This window comes from Canis aureus, chromosome 12, assembly GCF_053574225.1.
Source record: "Canis aureus isolate CA01 chromosome 12, VMU_Caureus_v.1.0, whole genome shotgun sequence".
Taxonomy (NCBI): Eukaryota; Metazoa; Chordata; class Mammalia; order Carnivora; family Canidae; genus Canis; species Canis aureus.
This window is the reverse complement of record NC_135622.1, coordinates 11,817,765-11,832,652: the sequence shown is the minus strand read 5'-3', so window position 1 is coordinate 11,832,652 and position 14,888 is coordinate 11,817,765.

The following is a 14,888-nucleotide window of genomic DNA, read 5'->3' as shown; positions in this document are numbered from 1 at the left end:
GGAGCTTGGTATGAACTTGCTGGCAGAAGGACATGTGTATCTCTCACTTGGCTTTGAGCAAGAATAGAAAGTAGTAAGAGTTCAGACAACTTCATTGAGTAACTGTGGTTAATTCATGCTCATCAGATGAGTTGAGATAGAGTCTCATTCGGCATTCGTGTTTTGAGCTCTTTTATGCTACGTGTGCAGTACCTAACTACAAGGGACAGCTTATGCTTGTGGAGGAGGCAGATTTGTGAACACAAATCCCAATACGCTAGACGTAAAGAATTAACCAGGGTACCCTGTTTTCCAGCATGGAACAAAAGGAATTCTGCAAGGACTACTTTGCTTGTCAAGTCTTCCAAATGGAGCCCTAACAGAGTCTTATTTTTTTAAACCTCTAGTACATGGTTATTAAAAAGAAAGCATTGATAGAAAGGGGTAAAGTGTCTTTCATTTGGGGTTGTGAGAAGGAAGAATGTGCACCTTCTTTTTCTTGTAATAACTACTCATCTGAAGAAATTATAGCATTATTTATCTGATCCTCATGAACCTCATTAATGGCGATGTTGTCTATGCAGTGAAAATTATGTAAAGGGAAGGAAATTGGACATAAGACTCACCGTCTTAACCCTCAAGGCTTCCTGCTGTATCCCTTGCTTGAAGGACAGGAGTTATAGAAGAAAGATTGGGTTTGGTTAACCAGCCATATATACCCATTTCTTTACATGTCTTTAAAAATTGCAACATGATGCAACTGTTCTTCCTTCTCTGTCACTCTGTCAGGATTCTTCCCTCATGAGTTTCATTTCTTCAGAATGTTGGGATAATAGTCCTTGGTTTTAGGCTGGACATGCATCCTTCTCTTAGAGCCTGCAAGTCTGTCTTTATTCTAGAGGAGATCATCCACCTGAATGCTGAGTATGCACTAGCATCTCATAAGGGTCTTCAACACAGACCTCAAATTATCTGGTTCCTTCTCTCAGAAAATTTTTCCTTTAAGTTAAAGAACTGTGTCTGTTACTTCAGTGTCTTTGCTCCCAGCTCTCTGTCTGCACAACAAGAATTGATTATCAAAGTGAATAGAGAGCTTGCAGTGGACAATCCTTATCTGAGACTCTATGAGTCTTAGTGGTCGAATGTACCCCTAGAATATTGCAACAGCAAGAAGTTTCTTATCAAATTCCCATTACCTGGAAAACTTGGAGTCATCTTCAGCCTTCCTTCTTCATCACCCATATCCAAATTCCTAGCAAACCCTCCTGATTTCACCTCTGTGACACCTGGTATTTTCAACTCATTGTCACCACCACAATCCAGGCTGTCATCCCACCACTGCATCTCCATCCACATTCCTCTTTCTGCTGGTCAGAGGGCTACTGCGCTGCTCACTACTGATCTCAGCAATCCCATCTCCTTTTTCTGGCCTTTGATGCCTACCATCAATCCTAGATCCCCTTCTTGCCACCTTATTTCTCCTGAATCATTAACATGCATTCCTCACTCTTAAAAAGAAAGCAAATTTGCCACCACAGAAATGTGACTTCAGCTGTCTGATTTTTAAATTCTTTCAATCATTTCAATAAGTAATTTTTTTTCTGTTCCAGGCCTCATGTTCTGTGCTAAAGAGTCAAAGTTCTGTAAGACATGGTCCTTGGTCTCCAGGTAGTACTGTGGAGTATGAAAGCTCTGGGTTGAATCTAAGTTCTGACGTTTGCCAGTTGTGTAATCTTGGGTGAGATGCATAATCTCTGAACTTCAGGTTTCTCATCATAAATGAAATAATATGCCTGATTGACCCATATTTTGGTCTTCCATAAATGTTGGATTATTTTTGTTGTTGTTGTTATTATTATTAATTATTATTATTATTATTATTATTATTATTATTATTAATGAGTCAAGTCATCCAACTCCTGGAATTCATTCACTGTAAAGAGCTAATGCAGGAAAGAAGGACCAGGTGGGCCCTACCTGTGGTACACAAGAGAACTGTGTTTGAGTGAACAAGTGAGCTACTCCTCGGTGATGTCACGAAGAGTTTGGTGGGATATTCCAGTTTGTTCTCATATTGGGTCCTATTGCAGCTCGGGGAGGCAGTTACATTCAAGGGGTCATTCTCCTAATCACCTGCCTGAGAACATCGGGAACACCCACATTTACAGGGTGCTTCCCATCTTTATACTTTGTGCTCTGTTTCTGCTCAGAAACAGCAGATTCTGCCTGTATTACAGAGTAACTCTTATTTTCTAAGGTTTTGTAAGCTCCTGGAAGGCAGGGAATCTTTTACAATATTTACACCTCCCATAATGTTATAGGAGTAGGTGCTTCAAAGGTGTGTTAAATATACTTAGCCTGAACTTCAGTGATTCCCTATTGGTTATCTGAGTTCCAAACTCGGCCCACCACCAAAATGTTTCATCAACTTTATCTTCTGCTATTTTCCAGGGCTGTTTTAGACAACCCTGTCTCCTTGAGGTCCTGGAAAAACATAGTGTTTATTGCTTTCTTGGCATGGAATAAAAAATTTCACAGGTTTTGGGACCGAGGACACTTGCATCGGAGGGCCAGTTCTGTAACTATTGGAGGTATGTTTTTGGGAGAACAAGCCTCAAGATCGGTCTGAGACCCAGTCTTCTCTATAAAATGGGGAGCATAAAATGTAAACCTTCCTACAAAGTACTTGGGATGTAATAGGTGATATATAAATTTTAGTTCTCTTCCCATGTTTCTCTGTTGTTTTCCCCCTCTTTTTTTTTTTTTTTAAGATTCTATTTATTTATTCATGAGAGACACACAGAGAGAGGCAGAGCCACAGGCAGAGGGAGAAGCAGGCTCCCTGCAGGGAGCCCGATGGGGACTCCGTCCCAGGACCCCAGAATCACGACCTGAGCCAAAGGCAGATGCTCAAGCACTGAGCCATGCAGGTGCCCCTGTTTTCTCCCTCTTGAGGAGATGTTATGTTCCTCTCTGCACCCCATACCTACTCACCTCCCCACTTTTAATGGTGTGTTCATGTCCTACCTCTGTTGCAAAATCTTCCCTTATTATTCAACTCACATGGATTTCTCATTCACTCATTAATTTGTCAAACATTCATTTAGCACTTTCTTCATTTAGGCCTTGATTAATATTGTCTTAGATTGTTGTCCAGTTTTTGCATGTATTTGCGATATATTTCTATTCATATTTAGTACATTTGTGACAGACATTAGTCCTGCTCTTCAGTATTTCCAGTTCTCCATCTTGTGGGCACAGTAGGATCATACTTCCCACCTCTTGAAGTCAGTCATGCCATGTAACTTGTTTTAGCCAATCAGGTCAAGAAAATTTGACACCAGCGACACACTCAGGCAGAAGGTGAGGAAGGGTAAGTACAGGATTCTCCCTTCTTCCTGCCATTGCTGTGACCTGTGACACTCCACAAAGTTGAATCTCTGTTAATCTGGATTAACCTGCCCCCTCCATGACTTATGAAAGACATGTAGCATATATGAGCATTTAAGCGCTGATTATTTTAAGTTTTGGAAATTAGCCTAATGAGGTGTTTTATTTCCTGACTAAGGCTAAGCACCAGGATTGAGACTTTATTTGTTTCTGCATGTCTCATGGTACTATAAGCAGTATGGTGCACATACCAGGCTCTTAGCATTGGTTAAAGGAACATGTTTTAATTCAGTCATCATACCGTAGGATTGAAGGTAACTAAGATCATCTAATAGCAACATTTATTTGCTTGTTTGAATCTCTTCCATAACTTTTTTGCCTGGTAATCAGTCTATTTAAATAATTCCAGTGATATGGGGCACCTGGGGGGCGCAGTGGTTGAGTGTCTGCCTTTGGCTCAGGTCGTGATCCCAGGGTCCTAGGATTGGGTCCTGCATCAGGCTCCCCATAGGGAGTCTGCTTCTCCCTCTGCCTATGTCTCTGTCTTTCTCTCTGTGTCTCTCATGAATAAATAAAATATTTTTAAAAATTAAAAAATTCTAGTGACAGGAGACTCTGTTTATTAAAAACAAATTATGCTAGGAAGTTCAGGCTCGTGTTGATCCAAAACTGATTTCAGTATAGCATCCTTCATCTGAGCTACCTCACAAGCTGTAAGGAAAAGCTGTAAGTTGGCCCAGCAACTTACTGTGTTGGTGCAGAGGGGAGGAGTGGCTCCCTCTTACCTGAGAGAATGCACATCAGTGAATTCCATGACTTGGGTTGAATATTCCTCCCTGTTCAAGAAAAACCTCAGAAAGCCCCAGGTCACTTGTGGAATAGCTTTTAAATGTATTGCTGTGGCATGCCATCATGCAAAGGAAGATCTATCCTTTTGCCACTCCCAAACTGTGCAACACACTGGTGGGGGTTTGAGGAAAAGTGGGAGCAATCTGTGACTATGAATTATGAGGACAAACAGTCACTATGTGGAACTCTACTCATTTATCCCATAGATATGATACAACACCCTGACTGATGGCTACAAAACCATGCAGAGATGCTCACCTCATCAGTCCTGGCCTCAGCTGTGCTGTCTGGCCACAGACCCTATACTTTCTCCAGGGAAAGTTCCATGATTAAATAGACATGGGAGGGTCCACCTGCAAGGATGCTGCTGACATGGACCTGAATAGAAGCCCAGAGGATAGTGATTTATTTCTCTGAGCTGCATCTCCAGGCTCTGCAGCTAGTGGCAGACTCTGCAGAGGGGCCATGTGTTCTACCCTTAACAGCACCCACAGCCTCGGAGCTATTCCAGCCTCAGAGGAGTTTAGAAAGTTGAAAGCTCAGCAGAGGAAATAATATCACAAATTAAATCGTTTTGAACCATAACAAAATGAGTTTTCCTTGGAAACTGTTTTGTTTCTTTAAATCAAAAACAAAACCTCTCAGACTGTGGAAAAACACGACCCAGAGACTTAGGCAATGTTGCAAGCCTGGGTACTTCTTTCTGCCCTTCCTTTCACTTGTTCAGTCCAGGAGACATGAGGCAGGGTCACACTCAAAGCTGGTGACATGAAACTTCTTTGACAGTTGGACGGTCCCTAGCATGTGACTTTCTAAAGTCCAGAGATGGAGTTTTCTTTAGGAGACTAGAAAGAAGAGAAGAGAATAGAAAAAGGTGAGGAATTACTCAGTTCCTCCCTCAAACAATTACCTAACCTGTCTACTTCCCAGGCATTGCAGATGTGAGGAGGAAAAAGACTCATTTCCTATCTTCAAGGTGGGCGATATACTCATTCAATAAATAATTATGTTTTGATATATAGATATTCTTCATTATATATTAATATGTTGTATATTTGTTATTAAATATTAAATATATTTGTTATAGATTTATAACTGTAAAGCAGCTTTCTTAAGAATAATTCACATTGATTGAGTTCCGCTATGTGTCAAGAGTTCAATATTTCTCAATAAATCTAATGAAGGTAGAGATACCACTACTATTCTCTGTATAGATGGAGAAACTGAGGCATAAAGTGTCTAAGTAATATGCTCAAGATCATGCAACAGGTAGGAAGTGACACCATGACTAGTACCAGATCTGTTTCTACAACCAATGGTTTTAACTGTGGAGTTATATATACACACTTTATTTAACCCTCCAAACAGACCTAGGACATGGGAAATTATATTGTAGTTTTACTAAATAAGGAAATGGAGACAGAGAATAAATAATAACCTGCTCATCCTCTCACATCTAGTGAGTGGCAGAGCCAGGGGTTGGCCCCAGCTTTGTGTGCAGCAGTAAGATCTGGAGACAGTCCTAGGCAGCTGGTTAGGACAAACCCAGACTATTAGATATAGAAGGGGCTTTTCATATCAGTGAGCTCTGAGCATGGTGCCTGGCACCTACCACAATTTCTGTAGATATTTGTTGAAAAATTTAATTTGTACTTTAACTTCCTTATAAATGAAGAAACTGAGAGAATCAAAGAGGTAAGTGACTTGAGTTTGCATAGCTAGTCAATGTAATGAACTAAAGCTTCTTGCAAGAAGACAAGAACCTGGTCATTGTAATGGGGTGAGGCAGTATATCACCCATTGTAATGGGTGAGGCAGTATATTCATCAAGATAGGCTCTGTGTGTGTGTGTGTGTGTGTGCATATGTGTGTAGGCATATGTGTGTGTGTGCATGCACGTTTGTTTGTATAGCATCTTCAAATCCCAGTGGTTGAAAAGTCCAGAAAACAAAGGTTTCTTTCTTCCTTTCTTCCTTTTGCCTTTCTTCTTTCCTTCCTTCCTTTATTTCCTTTTTTTTTTTTTTTTTTTGAGAAAACCAGAGATTGAGTGCAAGGTGGCAGGGAGGGACCCAGGGAAAGAGAAAATCTTAAGCAGGCTACACATCCAGCTTGGAGCCCGATGTGAGGCTCCATCTCATGACCCTGAGATCATGACCTGAGCCAAAATCAAGAGTCAGATGCATAACCAAGTGAGCCACCCAGGTTCCCACCAAAGGTCTATTTCTTACTTATGCTTAGACTCTGTAGGTTGATGAGAGACTCAGCTCACCTTGGTCTCTTAGGAACCAGGCTGACAAGAGCCCTACCCTCTTATGATTCCATCATGTCCACTCAGAGCTCTGGAGTTCACTGCAGCAGGGAAGAAGAGTATGGAGAGCTGCACACTAGTGTTTGGATTCTTCTGCCAGAATATGACTCACATCGCTTCCACTCATTTCTCATTGACCAAAGCAAGTAAAGTGGCCACTCTTAACCTTATAGGGGGTTGGAAGTAAAATCTTCCCTTGCACCTGGAGGGAGTTCGAACTGGAAATACTGGTGAACACTAACCATGTCTTCTTCAGTGGCAAGTTCTTACGTGTGTAGTCTCTGGACTTGGACAGTCACATCTATGAATTCCATCTGAGACATACTTGCCATTTTTATCTTGATTGAGTTAATCTCTCTCAATTGTGGCTTCCTCTTCCTTAAAATGGCAACAGTAGAAGTAACCTGTGAATCTCTTAATCCATGTGTCTGCAGCTACCTGCCTTATGTCTTCTTTGATGCTTCCTGAAGAAGCATAGGGACAGTTGCTTTGCTTTATCTCCTTTGGGTTACCTATCAGGCCACTCTACTCCCTCTGGGTGGTAAGCTAAAGTATCATGTCCTAAAATATAATTGACAAATATTACCCCCACCCCCACTATATAATACCTAGTAACACCCCAATAGAGCTAGTGTTCTGTAGAACACACTCTAGGAAGAATTGAGCCAACTCTGTCTTTTCAGGGATTCTGTGATTGTCATTAATGTTAAGATTTTCTGTCAAATAAATCAAAATAATACCACATGTGAACCACCACATGTATATGGGCCAACCAGTCACTGGTGTCAGACGAGTTAAAATTCTCCGTGACTTTTCATGATTACAAATTATGTCTTTACATGGCTGCCTTGGCAATCTTTTAAAGTACAAATTGGGGCTTCATAGGCTTGCCATTGCTTATGGGATAAAATCTAGATTCTAGAGAGCAGTGTTCAAGGCTCATCATGAATGACTCCTAACTGTTTTCCCAGCATCATCTCTCTCCTGACTCCTAAGGACATCTTGGACTCTGTCCAAGCACCTTCCTCCAGTTACCCAGAATCCCATGCTTTGCTTTGCCTCCCTCCCTTTGTAAATGCTGTTTTCTCTGCCTGGGACTTCCTTTTGTCCTTGTAGGGTGCTCCTCCTCATCCTCTGAGCATAAGCTCAAATTCCCCCTTTTGTCAAAGGCATTGCTGACATCCTTAAGCAGAATTAAAAAGCTTTCTCTCACCTCATGTTACCTTTTACCACATTCATATCTATTCCATTACTCACTAATTGGATTGGGTCTGGTTTTCCCACTAGACTGTGAGCTCTCTGAAGGCAAATACTTTGTCTTACTCATATCCTCCCCACCCAGTGTCTAGCACATAGTAGAAACTTAATATGTGTTTGTTGAAAGAATAGACGATTAAATGAAAGAACAATAAAAGTAGAGGATGTTACTGCCTGGTTACAGATTTGTAACTGGTGTTCAATAATCCAGGAATGAAGGAAAATGAGCTTCAAATTGCTTGGTCACCAGCTGTTATTTCTTACCAACAAGGAAAAACATTGAACAAATGGAAAGCAATGCTGAATGATGTGATCCTTAAGGAGTAGTGAAACCCTTCAGAGAAAGCTGTCAGGCAGGTACCTAGTGTTTTCTCAGAAAGGACTTTGTTTTTCATCCATATCAAAGCTTCTCTAGCATCCATATCTTCTCCCTCTTTGATTCCTTCCCTATGCTTTTAAGTATGTTCATACATTCCATGTTAAACAAGAAAAGCAAACAAGTAATCTCTAATCACGCCTAAAGTTCTACCTCTGAGTTCCACGATGGAATCTCAGGGTCATGATACACACAAAGTAGTTTGACTTCCTCAAGGCATTTGACAACATAGCTCATGAAATCCTTGCAGACAGGATGGAAAAAGCAGATTAAAGGTTTATGACAACTGAGTTTAAGAAGCACTGGTTGTAGATCAAAACTAATCTGGAGGCAGGTCTTGGTGACCAGCCAAGTGGCTCTCTCCCATGGCCTCATCTTCCTTTAGGCTCCTTGTTCTGCATTCCATTCCAGCCATGCTGGCCTCTTTTCAGCTTCCAGTACTTCTGGGCTCTCTTCACCACCAGACCTTTTACAAAGGCCTTTGCATCTGTCTGGAAACTTCTTTACTTTCATCCTCATCTGGTTGGTCCCACGCATCCCTCACCTCACACATGATCCTTCTCTCCAACTAGGTCAAACCCCTTTATTATGATGCTCAGGGGTCCCTCATATTTCCATTTGTAGCACTCCTCATGGCTGCAAAGTTATTTATTTTGGGGTTATCTTTCTTCTTCACTAGACTCTAAGGAGATGTTTCTTTTCCCATGTCCGATTTTTCTTACTGATGCAGTCTCAGTTCCTGTACAGCTCTTGGCTTGGATGAACAAATGAATGAATAGAAAAGCTGCAGTCCAAGTTAAGCAAATTCAAGACCTGAAAGTATGTGAGAGTGTGCTGCCTGGGGTCCAAAGTTGACAGGAACAAGCAAACAAATAAGGAGAGTGTTCAGACAAAGTGAGTTTGCAGTGAATTTCTTGGACCAAGGTCACATATGTTGGTATTTCTTTTAAAAGCTCCAGTTTGGCCCGAGTCACAGGCCTCAAGTCACAATCCTCTGGAGGTTGAGCGAATCGATCAGGATGTTGGATCACCAGATCAGGATTTAGAAAAAACGCAAGATCAAGGATCCTTCAAATTATTGGGCCTCTTTTATCAGTCTTACACTTTAACCTCTAGGGGGAGCTCTAGGCTTCTTCTCCTCTTACCAGGTGACCAAAGTAGAGGGGTGGGGCTCCTAATAGGAGGAATAATGCAATGATTAAGTGGAGATGGATTGAGCAGATGCTTTTATTCATCCCTTGTTTCATGGTTTTCTTTTGTTCTTAGTTTCTTTTCTTTTTCTTCCCTGCTGTTTGTCATCAGATGGGCTTGTTTGGATGAGATCACACAAGTTCTACAGCAGTCAGAGGTGCTCCAGGCCAGGTTGCCAGGGTGGGAGACATTATGGGGATATGAGGGGGTAGGAGGGGCAATGCTATAATTAGGAGTAAAGACCAAGATTTTGCCTGATGTATTATTGGTGCTTTTATGCCTTAAGCTGTCATCATGTTGGAAGGAAGCTGTTACAAAACATAGTTAACATGTCAGTGAGCCAGGCACTGTGCTAGGTTCTGCAACACCATAATGGGCTAGACATAGTTCCTGCCCACAGAGGCTTTCGATCTCACTGTTTAGTCAGCCACACTCCTATGTTTAACCTAAATAATAAGTGGCAGAGATGAAAGATGGAGGAGTACTGGTTTAATAATAGTATGAAAACAAAACACAACAAAAACCCAAGGAATTATAATTTACCATAAACTCAAAGTGAAAAAAATCTAGAGTGATGTGGCAGCTGAAAAAGTTTTTGTAATTTTAGGCTCCATTAATAGAAATATACTGTGTGGATCAAAGGAGTTAATAGTCCCATTGTAATTAGTGCTGGTCAGTCCACATCTGGAGTATTGTGTTTCCTTCTGGACACCACATCTGAAGAGAAACATGGACAAATTAGAGTGTCTCTAGTGAGGGCTGCCCGGGATGGTAAGGGGGCTGGAAACCCTATCATACACAGATAATTGAAGGACCTGGGAATGTTTAGGCTGGGAAATAAAAGACTTAGGTGGGGGATATAATAGCTATTTTCAAAGATTTGTCATATGGCAAAGGGCATGGGCCAACTTCATGTGTTGCTACAGAGAACACTTCTCAGGGATAGCTCTTGGGGGTACTGGTGGAAATGTTGGGGAAAGATTTTTAGTTTGACATGAGGAGAAATTTTCTAGTATCCAGGCTGTCCAATGGTGGACTGGGTGTTCTCTTTTCTTACCACTTCACTTTCTTGTCTCCTTTCCTGCCTCTCTTTCCAAGAACTGGTTTGCAGGTTCTTTTTTCCTCCCCAATGATCTCAAATTCCTGATTCTTCTTGGTCATGATGGAATGAAGTCTTAGAATTTACTTCTGTGTGAGTGGATGGTAATATTGACAACTGACACTATGCTAAGCAGCTTATTGTGGTGATACTGATTTTTATTTAAAGCAAAGTATGGAATAAATATAGTCATCATTCCATTTTAGAGAGGAAGAAACAAAGCTTAGATGGCTTGCTCGTAGTCACATACCTAGTATTGTGGACTGAGTAATACACCCCTAAAATTCATATGTTGAAGCCCTAGCCCTCAATATAACTGCGTTTGGAAATGGGGCCTCCAGGGAAAAAAGTTAAAGTTAAACAAAGTCTTAAGGGTAGGGCTCTGATCCAATAGGGTTAGTGTCCATATAAGCCCTCTTCCTTTTCCTCCCGATTATGCCCCCTCCTCTCTCTCTCTTTCCCTTCCCTCCATGGGATGACATGGTGACAAGACACCATCTATAAGCCAGGAAGAGAGCCCGTACCAAAACTCAAATCAGCCAGCACACTGATTTTGGACTGCTCAGCCTCCAAAACTGAAAAAAATTATTTTCTGTTGTTTAAGCCACCAATGATATTTTATTAAGGTGACCCAACCTAACTAAAGCAGTCAGTAAATGAAGATTTGAACCCAGAAATTCTACTTTCATAGCCTATTCTAGCCACCCTGTTATACTTGCCTTTTCTCCACCAAAATATAAATTCATGAAAAAAAAAAGAAAAAAAAACCAGAAAAACAAACCAGGTAGATTCAGAGTTTGGACCTAAGTGGACTAATGGAGTAGGATTTTTTTTCCCAGTGAATGGGGGCAGGCGTACATGGCAGAAATAAGTAGGTAGCTTGTGTGAGTGTATTGAGGGCAGCATTGCTCAGTGTGTTCTTCTGGACTTGTCACTTCTTGCTACCTGAACTGTGCACAGTCTCTTTGTTAAAGGGAAATAGTACTCAGATCCACCCTGTAGTCCAGATGGTCTGCATGTGTCATCAGGCTGGACCTACTTTATTTAGTGGCACAGCCAGGATTCTGATTCAAATATTGCCTTCCTTCTCTGACACTCTCCCTTGGTGCCACAGGGATCTGGATATTCTATTTTAATTGTGTCTTTATTGCTTGACGTGGGACAAAGTCTTTTATAATGAATAAGACAATTGAAAAGCTCTTTCCTCTTAAGAGGCTCTATGACTCACTAAATGCACTCAAACCACAACTCAATAAAGCCATGATTAAAGTCTATGTCGAATAAATCTCTCAATGAGCAGAGTTTTGCGTGCTGTTACCACAAGTCATCCAAACCCTTTGATGTATGTTGGGCCTTCTTGCTCATAGACCCCTGTCCTATCATCACTTTCCCCAGCCATGAATCTTATGCCTGTGTGATTTCTCAGTGGAGAAGAAGTCTTGTCTAATGGGAGGTACAGAGGGAAGGCTTCCTGGAACATGTGGAGAAAAACCAGGAAAGTGACCCAAATGAAAGGTAAGACTAGAAGAAGAAAATCAGCAGCAAATGGATAGCTTTCCCAGCTGGACTCCTTGCCTGCACTGAATCCAGGGGCTGCTGGAATGAGTGAACAAGATTGATTTAAAGGAAGTTTTGCCCACATTTTCATCTTCTGGTTCTTGTTCTGTGTAGAATTATGTTGTGGAAAAAAAAAAAAAACCACACAACAAAAAAACCACCCTTCAAACTGTGTCTGAAACAAAATTCTTTCCAGAGATAAATTTATATTTATCACCTGAGGCTGTAAGTACCAATACCAAGAGGTAACTGAATTATCTGAATATATGATTTCTGGTATACATGTACAACATTTTCTTTGATTTTATTGCTTCCGGCAACTATGAATTCAGACAGAACTAACTGGCCATCTGTTCTGATAAACTTGAGGTGGCTTGAATTTTTTGCAATTTTTTTCAAGCAAAGTTTCTCTTAGGGCAATTGAAAGCCTCATTTCTTTGTGCATTCATGATGCTTTACTCAAAATAGTGATTTTTTTTTTTTAACTTAACGGGTAAAAGGGAGATTGTAATTACAGCAGCAACTGTATAGATCCAGAAAGGAGCCACATAAAGAGAAAAGAATAGAAATGGATGTCCTTTTAATTTTTTAAAAGATTTTATTTATTCATGAGAGACACAGAGAGAGGCAGACACATAGGCAGAGGGAGAAGCAGGCTCCCTGAGGGGATCTCGATGCGGGACTTGATCCAAGGACCCTGGGATCATGCCCTGAGCTGAAGGCAGATGCTCAACCACTGAGCCATGCAGGTGCCCCTGGTTGCCCTTTTTAAATGATAATCTTCATATATGACTGACTGTAAAGAAACTGTATATTGCCCTTGAAGGGTGAAAGCCAGAGGTGGAAACTCCACATATGGCCATCAAGAGATCTGGTTTGGGGTTTTCAAGTGCTTCGAGTGCCTCCTGATGTGGTTGGGCTATGGAATTAATCTATTTAAAGCTGAAGGGAGACAAATTCTGAGACCAATTGGAGCTACTTGTTTTACACACTTAACTGTGACTTTTTTCATTTTTACAACCATTGCCGATAGCTATATCGAGTGTTATGTAAACTGTTCTGGGTGCAGTAAAAACAGCCCCTGGGGGAAATTTTAGGACAGATCGGAATGTCTCACAGTGTTGAGGATGACTTTTCATCCCTCTGTTATCAAGATGGAGAAACTGGGGGTCAGAGAAGAAAGGGAACTTGCTCAGATTTATTTTGTGAGGGAGAGGCTCTGTATCAGGCTTCTGTGGTGGTGCTTTGCTTATCACTGACTCTTTTTCTGCAACTAGGATCGAGCCTGGTGCTGAGTGGCAGATGCCCCCTTTTCTTCTTCTTCTTTTTTTTAAGATTTTATTTATTTACTCATGAGAGACACACAGAGAGAGGCAGAGACACAGGCAGAGGGAAAATCAGGCTCCCTGTGGGGAACCTGATGCAGGACTTGATCCCAGGACCCCAGGATCATGACCTGAGCTGAAGGCAGACACTCACCACTGAGCCACCCAGGTGCCCCATTTTGGTATTTTCTTTAGCAAAACCCACCCAGCTGGATCAGAGAAGATCCAGCATCATAGCTCTTGAAAGCCGAGGGAGTGCCCAGAAGACCCAGATTCCCACCCGGGTGTTGACCCATCCAAGTGCCACCTCTGCACCAAGGAAACGGACCTGCTGGTTCTTGCTTTTACTGACAAGAGAAAGAGCTGGTACCTAGGTGCCAAAGCCAGATCCCTGATGTGCACGGGTGTGGGTGGGGTGTGGGATGGTTAGTGCCAACCTCTGTAGAGCCTCAGGAATGAACTCCGCTTGCAACAGCCTTCTCCTGGCAAGAGTTAATGCTAAGGTGCAGCCGGAGGAATGCGAAGGCTGCAGAGCCAGCTCAGGGGATTGCTATTGCAATCAGGACGGCCCGAGTCAGAGCTCCAAAGTCCTTTGAAGGGATGCCAGCTCAGACACATGTTTCCAATTATCATATGCAATCTTGAGTCAGTGTGCAAGTTGCACTTTCATTATGTCAAAGTGAAAGGAATGGTGAGGGCAAGTTAAAGGGGAGAGAGGCCGCCAAGCCCAAGAGGGCACAGAGCTGTGGCACCCAACATCAGCCTAGGCGGCTGGCAGGCCTCCGACCCAAATCCATCCCTGAGGCTAGAGGCTTGTGGTGCCCACTCTGAGGGCCAATCTTTTTCCTACTCATTTTGGGGATTAAGTAAACCCGGCTGATAAGGCTGGAGGAAGCTTCATCTTCAAGAAACTCTTTGACTCTTTTTGCATTTGGGCTGAGTATGAAGATTTTGTGGATAGCATGCAAGGACCTTGTGTTCATCCACAGGATTTCACACCGTTCTTCCTTGGGTTTTCCCAAGGTCTGTCTGTGCAGGAGAAGTTAGTTCCCCTTTGCCAGTTTATAGCTCAGAATGAGGCAGCTCTCCTCTCTCCCTCATCCAGGGTTGGGCAATCTCTTGGGTGGGTTTTACATGGTGTGTAAATCTAGATAAAGTCCTAATGCAAATGATAATTTCATTTGATTTTTTTTTTTTCCAAACAGGTCTTAGAAGTTGTTTCCTTCAGGAAGTCTTCCCTGATTTACTCTTTCTACCTGATTGCTTCTTAGCACTGTGGCTGTCGTTTTGAATGTTTATCTGCACTGGTTTATATGTTCCTCTGTGTTTTTAAGTCAGTATGAGTGTAGGTTGCGCCGGCTGCTTCTTAGCTCTGGAGGGCTCTCTTTGTATGTGTCTTTGTGTGTTGTGTCTATATGTGGGCATACATGTATATATATAGCCATGTGCCTATTTATATATGTTTTATATACAATGATTTACAAAGTGCCAAGCACTAGACTAAGTGCCTTACAATTCAACAAAGTTGGCTCTATTATTATCATCCACATTTTCCAT